The sequence below is a fragment of the Triticum urartu genome, chromosome 5 (genome assembly GCF_003073215.2).
Source record: "Triticum urartu cultivar G1812 chromosome 5, Tu2.1, whole genome shotgun sequence".
Classification (NCBI taxonomy): Eukaryota; Viridiplantae; Streptophyta; class Magnoliopsida; order Poales; family Poaceae; genus Triticum; species Triticum urartu.
In genome coordinates, this window is record NC_053026.1 from 452781936 (window position 1) to 452794434 (window position 12499).

Consider the following 12499-nt stretch of genomic DNA (forward strand, 5'->3'; position numbering starts at 1 on the left):
GAGTGGAGGAGGGGAAGAGGGACAGCCCCTATGGCGCGCCCTGGAGGAGTCCTATACTCCCACCGGGAGTAGGATTCCTCCCCTTCCAAGTAGTAGGAGTAGGAGACAAGGAAGGGGAAGAGGGAAGAGAAGGAAGGAGGGGGCGTCGCCCCTCCCCCTAGTCCAATTCGGACTAGCCATTGGGGGGGGGCGTATGCCCTGCCTCTCTCTCTATCCCCTAAAGCCCAATAAGGCCCATATACTTCTTCCCCCGTATTCCCGTAACTCTCCGGTGCTCTGAAAAATACCCGAACCACTTGGAACCTTTCCGATGTCCGAATATAGTCGTCCAATATATCGATCTTTACGTCTCGACCATTTCAAGACTCCTCGTCATGTCCCTGATCTCATCCGTGACTCCGAACTACCTTCGGTACATCAAAACACATAAACTCATAATATAACTGTCATCGAACTTTAAGCGTGCGGACCCTACAGGTTCGAGAACTATGTACACATGACCGAGACACGTCTCCGGTCAATAACCAATAGCGGAACCTGGATTCTCATATTGGCTCCTACATATTCTATGAAGATCTTTATCAGTCAAACCACATAACAACATACGTTGTTCCCTTTGTCATCGGTATGTTACTTGCCCGAGATTCGATCGTCGGTATCTCAATACCTAGTTCAATCTCGTTACTGACAAGTCTCTTACTCGTTCCGTAATAAATCATCCCAAATCTAACTCATTAGTTGCAATGCTTGCAATGTAACACCCCGGATGTAACTTTCCCAATTTGTACTCCAACTCTTGCCGTTTCCGGCGTTAAGTTAATTTATTTTCTCGGGTTCGGGTTTTTGTCTCCGTGTGTTGTTATCGTTGTCATGCATCTCATATCATGTCATCATGTGCATTGCATTTGCATACGTGTTCGTCTCAGGCATTCAAGCATTTTCCCCGTTGTCCGTTTTGCATTCCGGCGCTTCGTTCTCCTCCGGTGGCCATTTCTACCTTTCTTTCGTGTGTGGGGATTAAGCATTTCCGGATTGGACCGAGACTTGCCAAGCGGCCTTGGTTTACTACCGGTAGACCGCCTGTCAAGTTTCGTACCATTTGGACTTCGTTTGATACTCCAACGGTTAACCGAGGGACCGAAAAGGCCTCGTGTGTGTTGCAGCCCAACACCCCTCCAATTTGGCCCAAAACACACCTAACTCTGCTCCATCATCTAGAGCGTTCGATCACGATCGCGTGGCCGAAAACCGCACCTCATTTGGACTCTCCTAGCTCCCTCTACCTATAAAACTAGACCCCTTCCCCGAAATCCGGATCCCCCCTCGTCCAAACCCTAGAAATCGTCTCTGTCGCCGCCGGACGCGCCCAGCCAATAGCCGCGCGCCACGTGGCTCCACTCCGGCGCCGCCGCCGCAGCCCGCTCGGGCCCGGGGCAGGCCCTCCCGGCCCAGCCGCCCCGCGAGCCGCCCGCGCGCCGCCACCGCGCCGTCATCGCCGCCCCGCCGCCCGGCCACCGCCGCCTCGCGCCGCCCGGTCGCGCGCCCCGTCGCCGATGAGCTAGCCGGCCGGAGCCGAGCTCCGCCGCGGCCGGCCAGCTCCTCCTCCTCCGACCTCGCCTCCCCGCAAGGATCCGCCGCCCCGGCCGTCTTCTCCCTCTCCGTCGAGCTCCGGCGTGAACAGTAACTCCGGCCGTCGTTCCTCGATTTCCGTGCCCCGATCTAGATCTGGCGTGAACAGTAAACCCTAGAGGTTGTTTTTTCCTAAGTCCCAGAATTGCAGATCCATATGCTCATGTTCGTGGCCTCGTAACTTTGCATCAGTAGCTCCGATTCATGCATTTAGCATATCAAAATGTTCATCTCAGAGAGTACATCATTTCATTCCATTGCATTATTTTCATTTGAGTTCATCTTGATACCCGAAATGCTGTTAGAAGAGGGCTACTTGAGATATTTGTCAGATCTGCTACTCCGTTTAGGTTTTTGTCATTTTTGCCATGATTAATGTGTGCATGATATGCCCTCATGCTCTACATATGTTTTGTTAAGGGTTTTGTCATCTTTCCAGAGGTGCAACCCATGTATTTTTGTGATGTGTGTGGTGACTAGTGCAAGCTTGCAAAGTGGTGCACTTGCTAATTCTGTTTTCAGGGACTTAGCATTTCCACCAAGTCCTTGAGCTGTTTATCTCATGATGCCATATGTTCATGTTGTTTCCTAGTGATCCGTGCCTCTTTTGAGGATGATCAGTAAGGATGTTTTGTTAATATTGTAGTGCTCTATCCATCCATGTCTTTTTTTTTGCAATTATGGAGCACCCTAGCTTGAGTCAATCGAGCTCTACTTTTGCTACTTTGTGAATCTGGGCAGATTGTCAACTTGTTTGCAATTTTGCCGAAGATGTTGTAGTTGATACGTGCATGCTATGCTATTGTTCTTGCCATGTCTAGATTGCATTTTGTGCCTTCTTTATGGATGTATGCTTGTCTTGCCATGACTTGGACCGTAGTGAGTGCATCGAGCTCGTAAACATGCCTACTTGAGTTATATTTCAGCATGTGTCAGTTTTCACTAAGTCTGAAAACTGATTATGTTTTTGCTATGTTCACATGCTTGCAATTGTATTTTCTGATCCCTTTTGGCTCAAGGTCACTAAGGGACTTTTGTTAAGCTCTTTGAGTAGCTCCATGCCATGCTTTACTTTGCCATGTTCAGGTCCTATAGCATGTAGTTTCGGTGCTCCGAAGAGTGCTACCTGATCTGAAATTCCAGACAAGTGTTAATTTCACTAAGTCTGAGATCTGTTTGCCATATGCTTTTTTGACATGCTTGTTTGAACCTGTTAATGGATGAATTGGCCGTAGCTCAGTGCTAGACTTTTGTTAAACATCTTGAATGCATCCCTGCCATGTATTTTGTTGTCATGTTTGGGTGCTGTAGCATGTTCATCTCATTACTTTTAGATGCCTACTTGCTGTAAATCGTAGACCGGTGTCATTTTTGAATCGCTTGCCATTTTCAAACCGTAACTCCGATTCCGGCGTTCTTTATATCGTTTTCAAGCGATTTCATCTCATCTTTCCAGCGGCACACTTGGATTTCCAAGCTGAGTCCAGGTTCATGCTTTTCCCGTCATTTCTTGCATTTGGCATCCCGCGTCGCATCCCGCATAGCATATCATCATTGCATCATATTGCTTGATCCTTGCACGTGGTTGATGGTGTCTCTGTTGCTTGTTTATCTTGTTTGGGTAGAGCCGGGAGACGAGTTTGCTAACGAGGAGCCCGTTGAGTTTGCTTTCAAGGATCCAGTCAACTCTGACAACTGTGCAGGCAAGATGATCATACCCTCGAAATCACTACTATCTTTGCTATGCTAGTTTGCTCGCTCTTTTGCTATGCCAATGCTATGATGCCTACCACTTGCTTTCAAGCCTCCCAAATTTCCATGTCAAACCTCTAACCCACCATTGGCCTAGCAAACCGTTGATTGGCTATGTTACTGCTTTGCTCAGCCCCTCTTATAGCGTTGCTAGTTGCAGGTGAAGATTGAAGGTCATTCCTTGTTGGAACATTTATTTACTTGTTGGGATATCATTATATTATCTTGTTATCTTAATGCATCTATATACTTGGTAAAGGGTGGAAGGCTCGGCCTCTCGCCTAGTGTTTTGTTCCACTCTTGCCGCCCTAGTTTCCGTCATATCGGTGTTATGTTCCCGGATTTTGCGTTCCTTACGCGGTTGGGTTATAATGGGAACCCCTTGATAGTTCGCCTTGATTAAAGCTTTTCCATCAATGCCCAACCTTGGTTTTACCATTCGCCACCTAGCCTCTTTTACCCTTGGGTTACCGGAGCCCAAGGGTCATCTTATTTTAACCCCCCCGGGCTAGTGCTCCTCTGAGTGTTGGTCCGAACCGGGCAGCCTGCGGGGCCACCTCGGGGAAACTCGAGGGTTGGTTTTACTCGTAGCTTGACCTATCTGAGTGTGCCCTGAGAACGAGATATGTGCAGCTCCTATCGGGATTTGTCGGCACATTCGGGCGGTGTTGCTGGTCTTGTTTTAACCTGTCGAAGTGTCTTGAGTAACCGAGATACCGAGTCTGATCGGAACGTCTTGGGAGGAGGTCTATTCCTTCGTTGACCGTGAGAGCTTGTCATGGGCTAAGTTGGGACTCCCCTGCAGGGATTTGAACTTTCGAAAGCCGTGCCCGCGGTTATGGGCAGATGGGAATTTCTTAATGTCCGGTTGTAGATAACTTGGACCTTAACTTAATTAAAATGAATCAACTGAGTGTGTTACCGTGATGGCCTCTTCTCGGCGGAGTCTGGGAAGTGGACACGGTGTTGGAGTAATGATTGCGCAGGTTGTTCTCTAGTTTCTCGCTCGCGCTTTGCCTCCTCTTCTCGCTCTCTTTTGCGAATAAGTTAGCCACCATATTTGCTAGTCGCTTGCTGCAGCTCCACTCATATTTACCTTGCCTTACCTATAAGCTTAAATAGTCTTGATCGCGAGGGTGCGAGATTGCTGAGTCCCTGTGGCTCACAGATTACTATTACACCAGATGCAGGGGCTGATGATTCCGCTCCAGGAGACGCGCTTGAGATCAAGTGGGAGTTCGACGAGGACTCTCAACGTTACTATGTTTCTTTTCCCGATGATCAGTAGTGGTGCCCAGTTGGAGGTGAACGAGACCGTTGTCGCATGTTGGGTTCTCTTTTATTTTGGCGCCGTAGTCAGGCCATGAGTGTTTGGATGACGTAATGTTATTTATGTACTTGATTGACGTGGTGAGTGTAAGCCAACTATGTTATCTCCCCTTTCATTATTATATTACATGGGATGTTGTGAAGATTGCCTAACTTGCGACATATGCCTTCAATGCGATTATGCCTCTAAGTCGTGCCTCGATACGTGGGAGATATAGTCACATCGAGGGTGTTACATGCAAGGCTTAAGTGATGTGTATTACCGAGTGGGCCCAGAGATACCTCTCCGACAATCGGAGTGACAAATCCTAATCTCAAAATACGCCAACCCAACAAGTACCTTCGGAGACACCTGTAGAGCACCTTTATAATCACCCAGTTACGTTGTGACGTTTGGTAGCACACAAAGTGTTCCTCTGGTAAACGGGAGTTGCATAATCTCATAGTCATAGGAACATGTATAAGTCATGAAGAAAGCAATAGCAAAAAAATAAACGATCAAGTGCTAAGCTAACGGAATGGGTCAAGTCAATAACATCATTCTCCTAATGATGTGATCCCGTTAATCAAATGACAACTCTTTGTCTATGGCTAGGAAACATAACCATCTTCGATCAAGGAGCTAGTCAAGTAGAGGCATACTTGTGACACTCTGTTTGTCTATGTATTCACACATGTATCATGTTTCCGGTTAATACAATTCTAGCATGAATAATAAACATTTATCATGATATAAGAAAATAAATAATAACTTTATTATTGCCTCTAGGGCATATTTCCTTCAAAATTCACTACTGCAATTATTGTATTTTCCAAGTGCCCAGAAAACTCGGCAAAAGCCAATTTAAACTCAGTTTGCAAAGTTCCACTCTCGCCTTAGGGTACTCGGCCCACACCCTTCAGGAAAAGGCTCGAGTGCCAGTTGTCGGGGACTCGACAAACACTTTGCCGAATTCTAAATATAGATAAAATCTGAACCGACTATGCTACGCATTGGGTGACGTCAAGTGTATGAATGTCCTCATGGCTTACATGCTACATTTCCTTAAGTGCTTCCTCTGTAAAGAAATATAAGAGCGTTTAGATCACTACTTTAGTGATCTAAACACTCTTATATTTCCTTACGGAGGGAGTACTAAGCATATGAAATCTCCAATCAGGGGACTCGACAGAAAAAACGTACTTAACATGTGATGAGTCCAATTTATGTGATGACTTACACTTATAATTTTGTTCTATAGTATAAAATTCTTTGGATTTTAGCGCATTCGTGCACTTCTTTTTGTATGTTTTCGTCAGGATATCATGTATGGGAATAATATGGAGTATCAAGGAAAGAACTTGATCGATCGACGCATCACCGAGGAACCACCTAAGTAAATAAATACATCTTAGGAAGAAAGCTAAGCTGCAGTCATAGGAAATAAAAAGCAACTGTCATTTATCTTCGTGTACTCTTGATTCGTAAGATGCTTCTGTCAGACATCCATTTTCTCAAGCTTAATATTGAGTTGTTCCGCGTGATACTGGACCACTCACCTGGCGCGCCCCTCATAGTGCGTGTCATGGACAAGCTTCTTGCCAATATTTTCCACGAGCATATTTGCGTGATTCTTCTCACCCTCGGCACAAGTAAAGAAATCTTATAATCATGAATACAGGCAAAGGATGAAGTCATGAGTACAACAATTTTCAAGCTCTTGGTATTGACCTTGCAGTCTTTCAAAGGAACTCACCAAGAAATCAACGGATCACAGGCACAATGGCGTTGTCATACACCCTCTTTCTTCTGTCCGAAAACCCTTCACGTATTTATAGTGCTCCCATGACCAGGCTCATTCCGTGCTATTATTCGGCATAGTTACTAAGCGAGGGTAATATAATTTACATAGAAGACCAATGATGTCGTCTGATGACCCACAAGTATAGGGGATCTATCATAGTCCTTTCGATAAGTAAGAGTGTCGAACCCAACGAGGAGCAGAAGGAAATGATAAGCGGTTTCCAGCAAGGTATTCTCTACAAGTACTGAAATAAGTGGTAACAGATAGTTTTGTGATAGGATAATTTGTAACGAGCAACAAGTAACAAAAGTAAATAAAGTGCAGCAAGGTGGCCCAATTTTTGTAGCAAAGGACAAGCCTGGACAAACTCTTATATAGAGAAAAGCGCTCTCGAGGACACATGGGAATATCGTCAAGCTAGTTTTCATCACGTTCATATGATTCGCGTTCGGTACTTTGATAATTTGGTATGTTGGTGGACCAGTGCTTGTGTACTGCCCTTACTTGGACAAGCATCCCACTTATGATTAACCTCTATTACAAGCATCCACAACTACAACAAAAGTATTAAGATAAACCTAACCATAGCATGAAACATATGGATCCAAATCAGCCCCTTACAAAGCAACACATAAACTAGGGTTTAAGCTTCTGTCACTCTAGCAACCCATCATCTACTTATTACTTTCCAATGCCTTCCTCTAGGCCCAAATAATGGTGAAGTGTCATGTAGTCGACGTTCACATAACACCACTAGACGAGAGACAAGATACATCTCATCAAAATATCGAACGAATACCAAATTCACATGACTACTGATAGCAAGACTTCTCCCATGTCCTCAGGAACAAACGTAACTACTCACAAAGCATAAACATGTTCATAATCAGAGGGGTATTAATATGCATATATGATCTGAACACATGATGTTCCACCAATTAAACCAACTAGCATCAACTACAAGGAGTAATTAACACTACTAGCAACCTACTAGCACCAATCCCGGACTTGGAGACAAGAATTGGATACAAGAGATGAACTAGGGTTTTGAGAGGAGATGGTGCTGATGAAGATGTTGATGGAGATTGCCCTCTCCCGATGAGAGGAGCATTGGTGATGATGATGGCGATGATTTCCCCCTCCGGGAGGGAAGTTTCCCCGGCAGAACAGCTCCGCCAGAGCCCTAGATTGGTTCCGCCAAGGTTCTGCCTCGTGGCGGCGGAGTTTCGTCCGAGAAGATGGCTTGTTATTTTTTTCCCATCGAAAGACTTCATATAGCAGAAGATGGCCACCGGAGGGCCACCAGGGGGCCCACGAGGTAGGGGGCGCACCTAGGGGGGTAGGACGCGCCCCCACCCTCGTGGGCAGGGTGTGGCCCCCTGGTGAATCTCTTCCGCTGAGTATTTTTTTTATATATTCTGAAAACGTCTTCCGTGAAGTTTCAGGACTTTTGGAGCTGTGCAGAATAGGTCTCTAACATTTGCTCCTTTTCCAGCTGAAAGGATCAATATGGTTGACTAGAGGGGGGGGGGTGAATAGGCAACTACCAATTTTTAACTTTTCTTTATCAAATTAAACTTTGCATCAAAGTAGGTTGTCTAGATGTGCAACTAGGTGAGCAACCTATATGATGCAAAACCAACAAGCAAGCTAGCAAGCAAGAGAAGTAACACTAAAGAGCTTGCACAAGTAAAGGTAAGAGATAACCAAGAGTGGATCCGGTGAAGACGAGGATGTGTTACCGAAGTTCCTTCCCTTTGAAGGGAAGTACGTCTCCGTTGGAGCGGTGTGGAGGCACGATGCTCCCCAAGAAGCCACTAGGGCCACCGTATTCTCCTCACGCCCTCACACAATGCGAGATGCAGTGATTCCACTATTGGTTCCCTTGAAGGCGGCGACCAAACCTTTACAAACAAGGTTGGGGCAATCTCCACAACTTAATCAGAGGCTCCCAACAAAACCACGAAGCTTCACCACAATGGATTATGGCTCCATGGTGACCTCAACCGTCTAGGGTGATCAAACACCCAAGAGTAACAAGATCCGCTAGAGATGAGTGGGGGAATCGAAAATCCCTTGGTGGAAGTGTAGATCAGGGCCTTCTCAACCACCGAGCAAATCAACAAGTTTGATTGGCTAGAGAGATAGATCGGGCGAAAATGGAGCTTGGAGCATTTAATGGAGCTTGAGCAATAAATGGAGCTTGGGGGAGGAAGAGGTAGGTCAAAGAGAAGAAGGGGACTCCATTTTATAGTGGGGGCAACAATCCAACCGTTGCCCCTCACCAACCAGCCCCGCATAGGGCGGTAGTACTGCTGAGAGGGGGCGGTACTACCGCCAGGTCAGCGGCACTGCCGCGCCAGCCAGCGGCACTGCCGCGCAGAGGAGACTAGTAGGGAATAGGACCCAACGCGGTACTACCGCGGTGGTAGGGGCGGTACTACCGCTCCTGGAACGGTACTACCGCCTCTACAACCGCAACTAGTGCCGCAAAACCCGACACAAGAAAAAGACCCCTCGAGTTGAGGCGGTAAGAGCCACACAGCCCAGCGGTACTACAGCAGCGGGGTCACGGGCGGTACTACCGCCGTGGAGCAGTACTGCCGCTTGTGACCCTTCGGCCGTACTACCGCTGGTAGTGCGGTTCTACCGCTGGGGCACAGAAGAGAGAGAGAATCTCTCCAAAGAGGCTGAGGACGAGGCGGAGGTGCCAGGCACCCCAGCGGCACTACTGCTGTGGAGCCACGGGCGGTACTACCGCTGTGGAGCGGTACTGCCGCTTGTGGCTCCTCAGCGGTACTACCGCTGGGTTGCACGATACTACCGCTTGGACCGAGACAGGACAAGGAAGAGAGGAGAGATCTCTACAATGGAATGGAAAAGCTCGGAGGGTGAGAAGCTGATGTGTACGTGTTGATTCCACCCATGCAATACCCCAGCGGACCCCCTCTTGATAGTACGGTGCCCTCTACGCAACTAGTCCACTGAGAAAGAAACGAAAGAGCTACACCGTCTTGAAATATACTCCGAGGGGAAGAAAACGTCTCGTGCCAGGGGAGAATCTGTGAAATATTCAAAGCACAAGATTAGTCCGCAAACATGTTGTCATCAATCACCAAAACTACCTTGAGAGAGATATGCCGTAACAATCTCCCCCTTTTTGGTGGATTGATGACAACTAGGGATTTGCACAAGGAAAAGAAATAAAAGAAGAAAACTCTGAACTACAAAATATAGACGGGCTCCCCCAGAATGTGTGCACCTAGATAGTGGAGCATTCAGAGCAAGACACACAGATTCGGATCAACACTCCCCCTATACTTTATAGTCCAACAATACTAAGCACAAGATATAAGAGAGAAGAGAATAAAACAGGACAAGCATGCATCTCATAATAAACTACAGTACTGAATAGACATAAGTAATAAGGTAGCGATAGGGAGCATATGTCTCACACCATATGTCTAGAACTTAGGTCTCACAGGCACCAAACCAAACCAAATAAAGACACCGAGAGAACACACAAGAAACCACAAGACGACTCAAAGCACGGCAATAACACAAATCCCTACACTCTCTCCCCCTTTGGCAGCGAGACACCAAAAAGGGCAAAGAGTGACGCTACGACTCCAGGTGATGGGAAGATGAAGATCTCGAACATCACATCTCTACATCTTCATCGTGGGTCGAAAACTGCTCGGCATCGGAGTCGGTCCAAGGGCAATGCTGATGAATCCATTCCTCCTCTTCAGTGATCTGACCCTCAGACCCACTGGCAACTGTCGCTCCCATCTGACGCATGAGCTCCTTGTGGCGCGTCCTGCATGCTTCTCCGCCACATGAGTCATGTACTGACCATGAGACTCCATGTAGAAAAGCTTCTTCATCTTGCGTTTAAGCTTCTGTGCCCATGATGGTTTTGTACTAGAGGGCCCAAAGTCCTCCTCATGATCATCAGTAGCAGCCCCACCCTCGGTCCCCATGGCAGCAGCAGCAGCAGACGGATCCCCCATGGCAGCAGCAGCAGACGGACCCCCCCATGGCAGCAGCAGCATACGGACCCCCTGTGTGAGGCGCTGGGGTGGCCCAATTGTCCTTCTTCCTCAGACGCTTGATCTCATGAGAAACCAAGTCTCCAGTTTCTAGCAACACTCTGGGATAAGTCTGTGCCCAGGCCCTCTCAATGAGCCTCATGATGAATGGACCATATATAGGGCACTTGCGCTCAGACACGGCAGAGAGAAGTTCAGACCACATGACATGAGAAATATCCAGGCTCTCTCCAGTGCTTGCTTTCTTCTCATGCTGACAGAAAAGGAGCATGTCCACGAGGTAAGAGTGGACCATATCCAGATTCCCGATCCGAGGGAAGAGAGTCTCACGGAAGATGCGATGAAGAATGTCCAGATACGGAGACAGCTCATAGGTCTTCTTCTCAGTTACTGGGTGAACTTTCACAATGCAGTAGGGCCAAAGGGCTTGCTTGTGGGTGGACGTACCATTGCGGTGAGGGCGGAAACCGACAGGAGTCTCAAGCCCGTGATCCACCACATCAAGTAACTCCATGAAAGCCTTCCACTTGACGGAAAGCAGCTTGCCATTGGTCATCCATGTCAGAGTCCTGTCGACATCTGTCCCAAGATGGACGGTGGCATAGAATTGAGCCACTAAATCCGCATCGAAATCCTTGTTGAATTGCATGATCCTGAGAATGTTCAGCTGAGTGCACATCTGAAGGGCTTCGCCAAAGTACTCCGGGTCCTTCTCCATAGCATCAGTGTCAATGGAGCGAACATCAACAAAGAGATTCTTCTTGGCCTTGATCACATCAAAGTAGATGGCAAACTGAAAACGGTTCTAGAACGGGTGGTTGACCAAAGTGCGTTCTTGGTCCACCGCATAGGGGTTGCGGCACCGCTTCTCCCAAAACTCCTTGTTGGTCATCTCAGTCACAGTCTTCCCTTTTGGCTTGTTGGCGGATCTCTTCGTTTGCTAAGGAGGTGGAGGAACACTTGCGGATGCACTTGCTGGAGGCGGTTGGGTGCTCGAGGAGCCACCGGCTGGCTCAGAGGTGCGGTAGCGTTTTGATGTTGCACGCCCGGGGTTGATACGGCGAGCTTGATGCTCAGAATGGTCATCACCTGGAGCCAAACACAAGAACACGCAAAACAACCAGAAAGAACGAGCATAAGCCAACAAACACAACACAAATAATCAAGGTAAGGTAGGAATTTGATGGAATTTGGCATGCATCGGTAGTACCGTGACATGCCCGCGGTAGTACCGCCGAAGCGGTAGTACCGCCCCAAAAAGAGCAGTAGTACCGCTCCAACGAGAGCGGTAGTACTGCTCGAGGCAGAGAAACAGCAGTTTCCTACAGCACGAGGCGGAGAAACAGCGGTTTCCTACTACCGTGGTCAGATCCGGCACTACCGGCCTGCTAAATTCAAAAATATTCCTACCAAACTCTAATCGAGATAGTCTAGTTGCCTTCTCCAACCAACTCAAGCCTAGATTTAGCCAAAAATCTAGAGATGCAACCACCATTACCCCTAAGAAACAAGATCTGAAAACGAGACAAAAGGAAAGAAGGAACGGGGGCAATACCGGCATCCATGGCAAGAGAACGGGGTGGGGATCGACTCCACCAAAGGAAATGGAGAGGGACGCCCCGGAGACGGAGATCCGCCGGAGCCCTCCCGCGGCGAGTGGAGGCTGGAGAGAGGAAGAGGAAAGAGGGGGCGAAGTGAATGGGTATGGGGGAGAAGAAACCTCCCCCTGCCCCGATATAACCCCCTGGTCCCGTCCCTCAGCGGTAGTACCGTGTTGGGGGCGGTAGTACCGCTTATGAGCGGTAGTACCGCGCACCACCAGCGGTAGTACCGCCCAGCATGCCACGGCAACCAAAAAAATAAGGCTTTTGCTCGAAGGAAAGATAAAAACGGCAAGAAAAAGAGCACACCAGCAAACGACCAAGACACACCTCTCAAAAGAGGGCGGTGGCC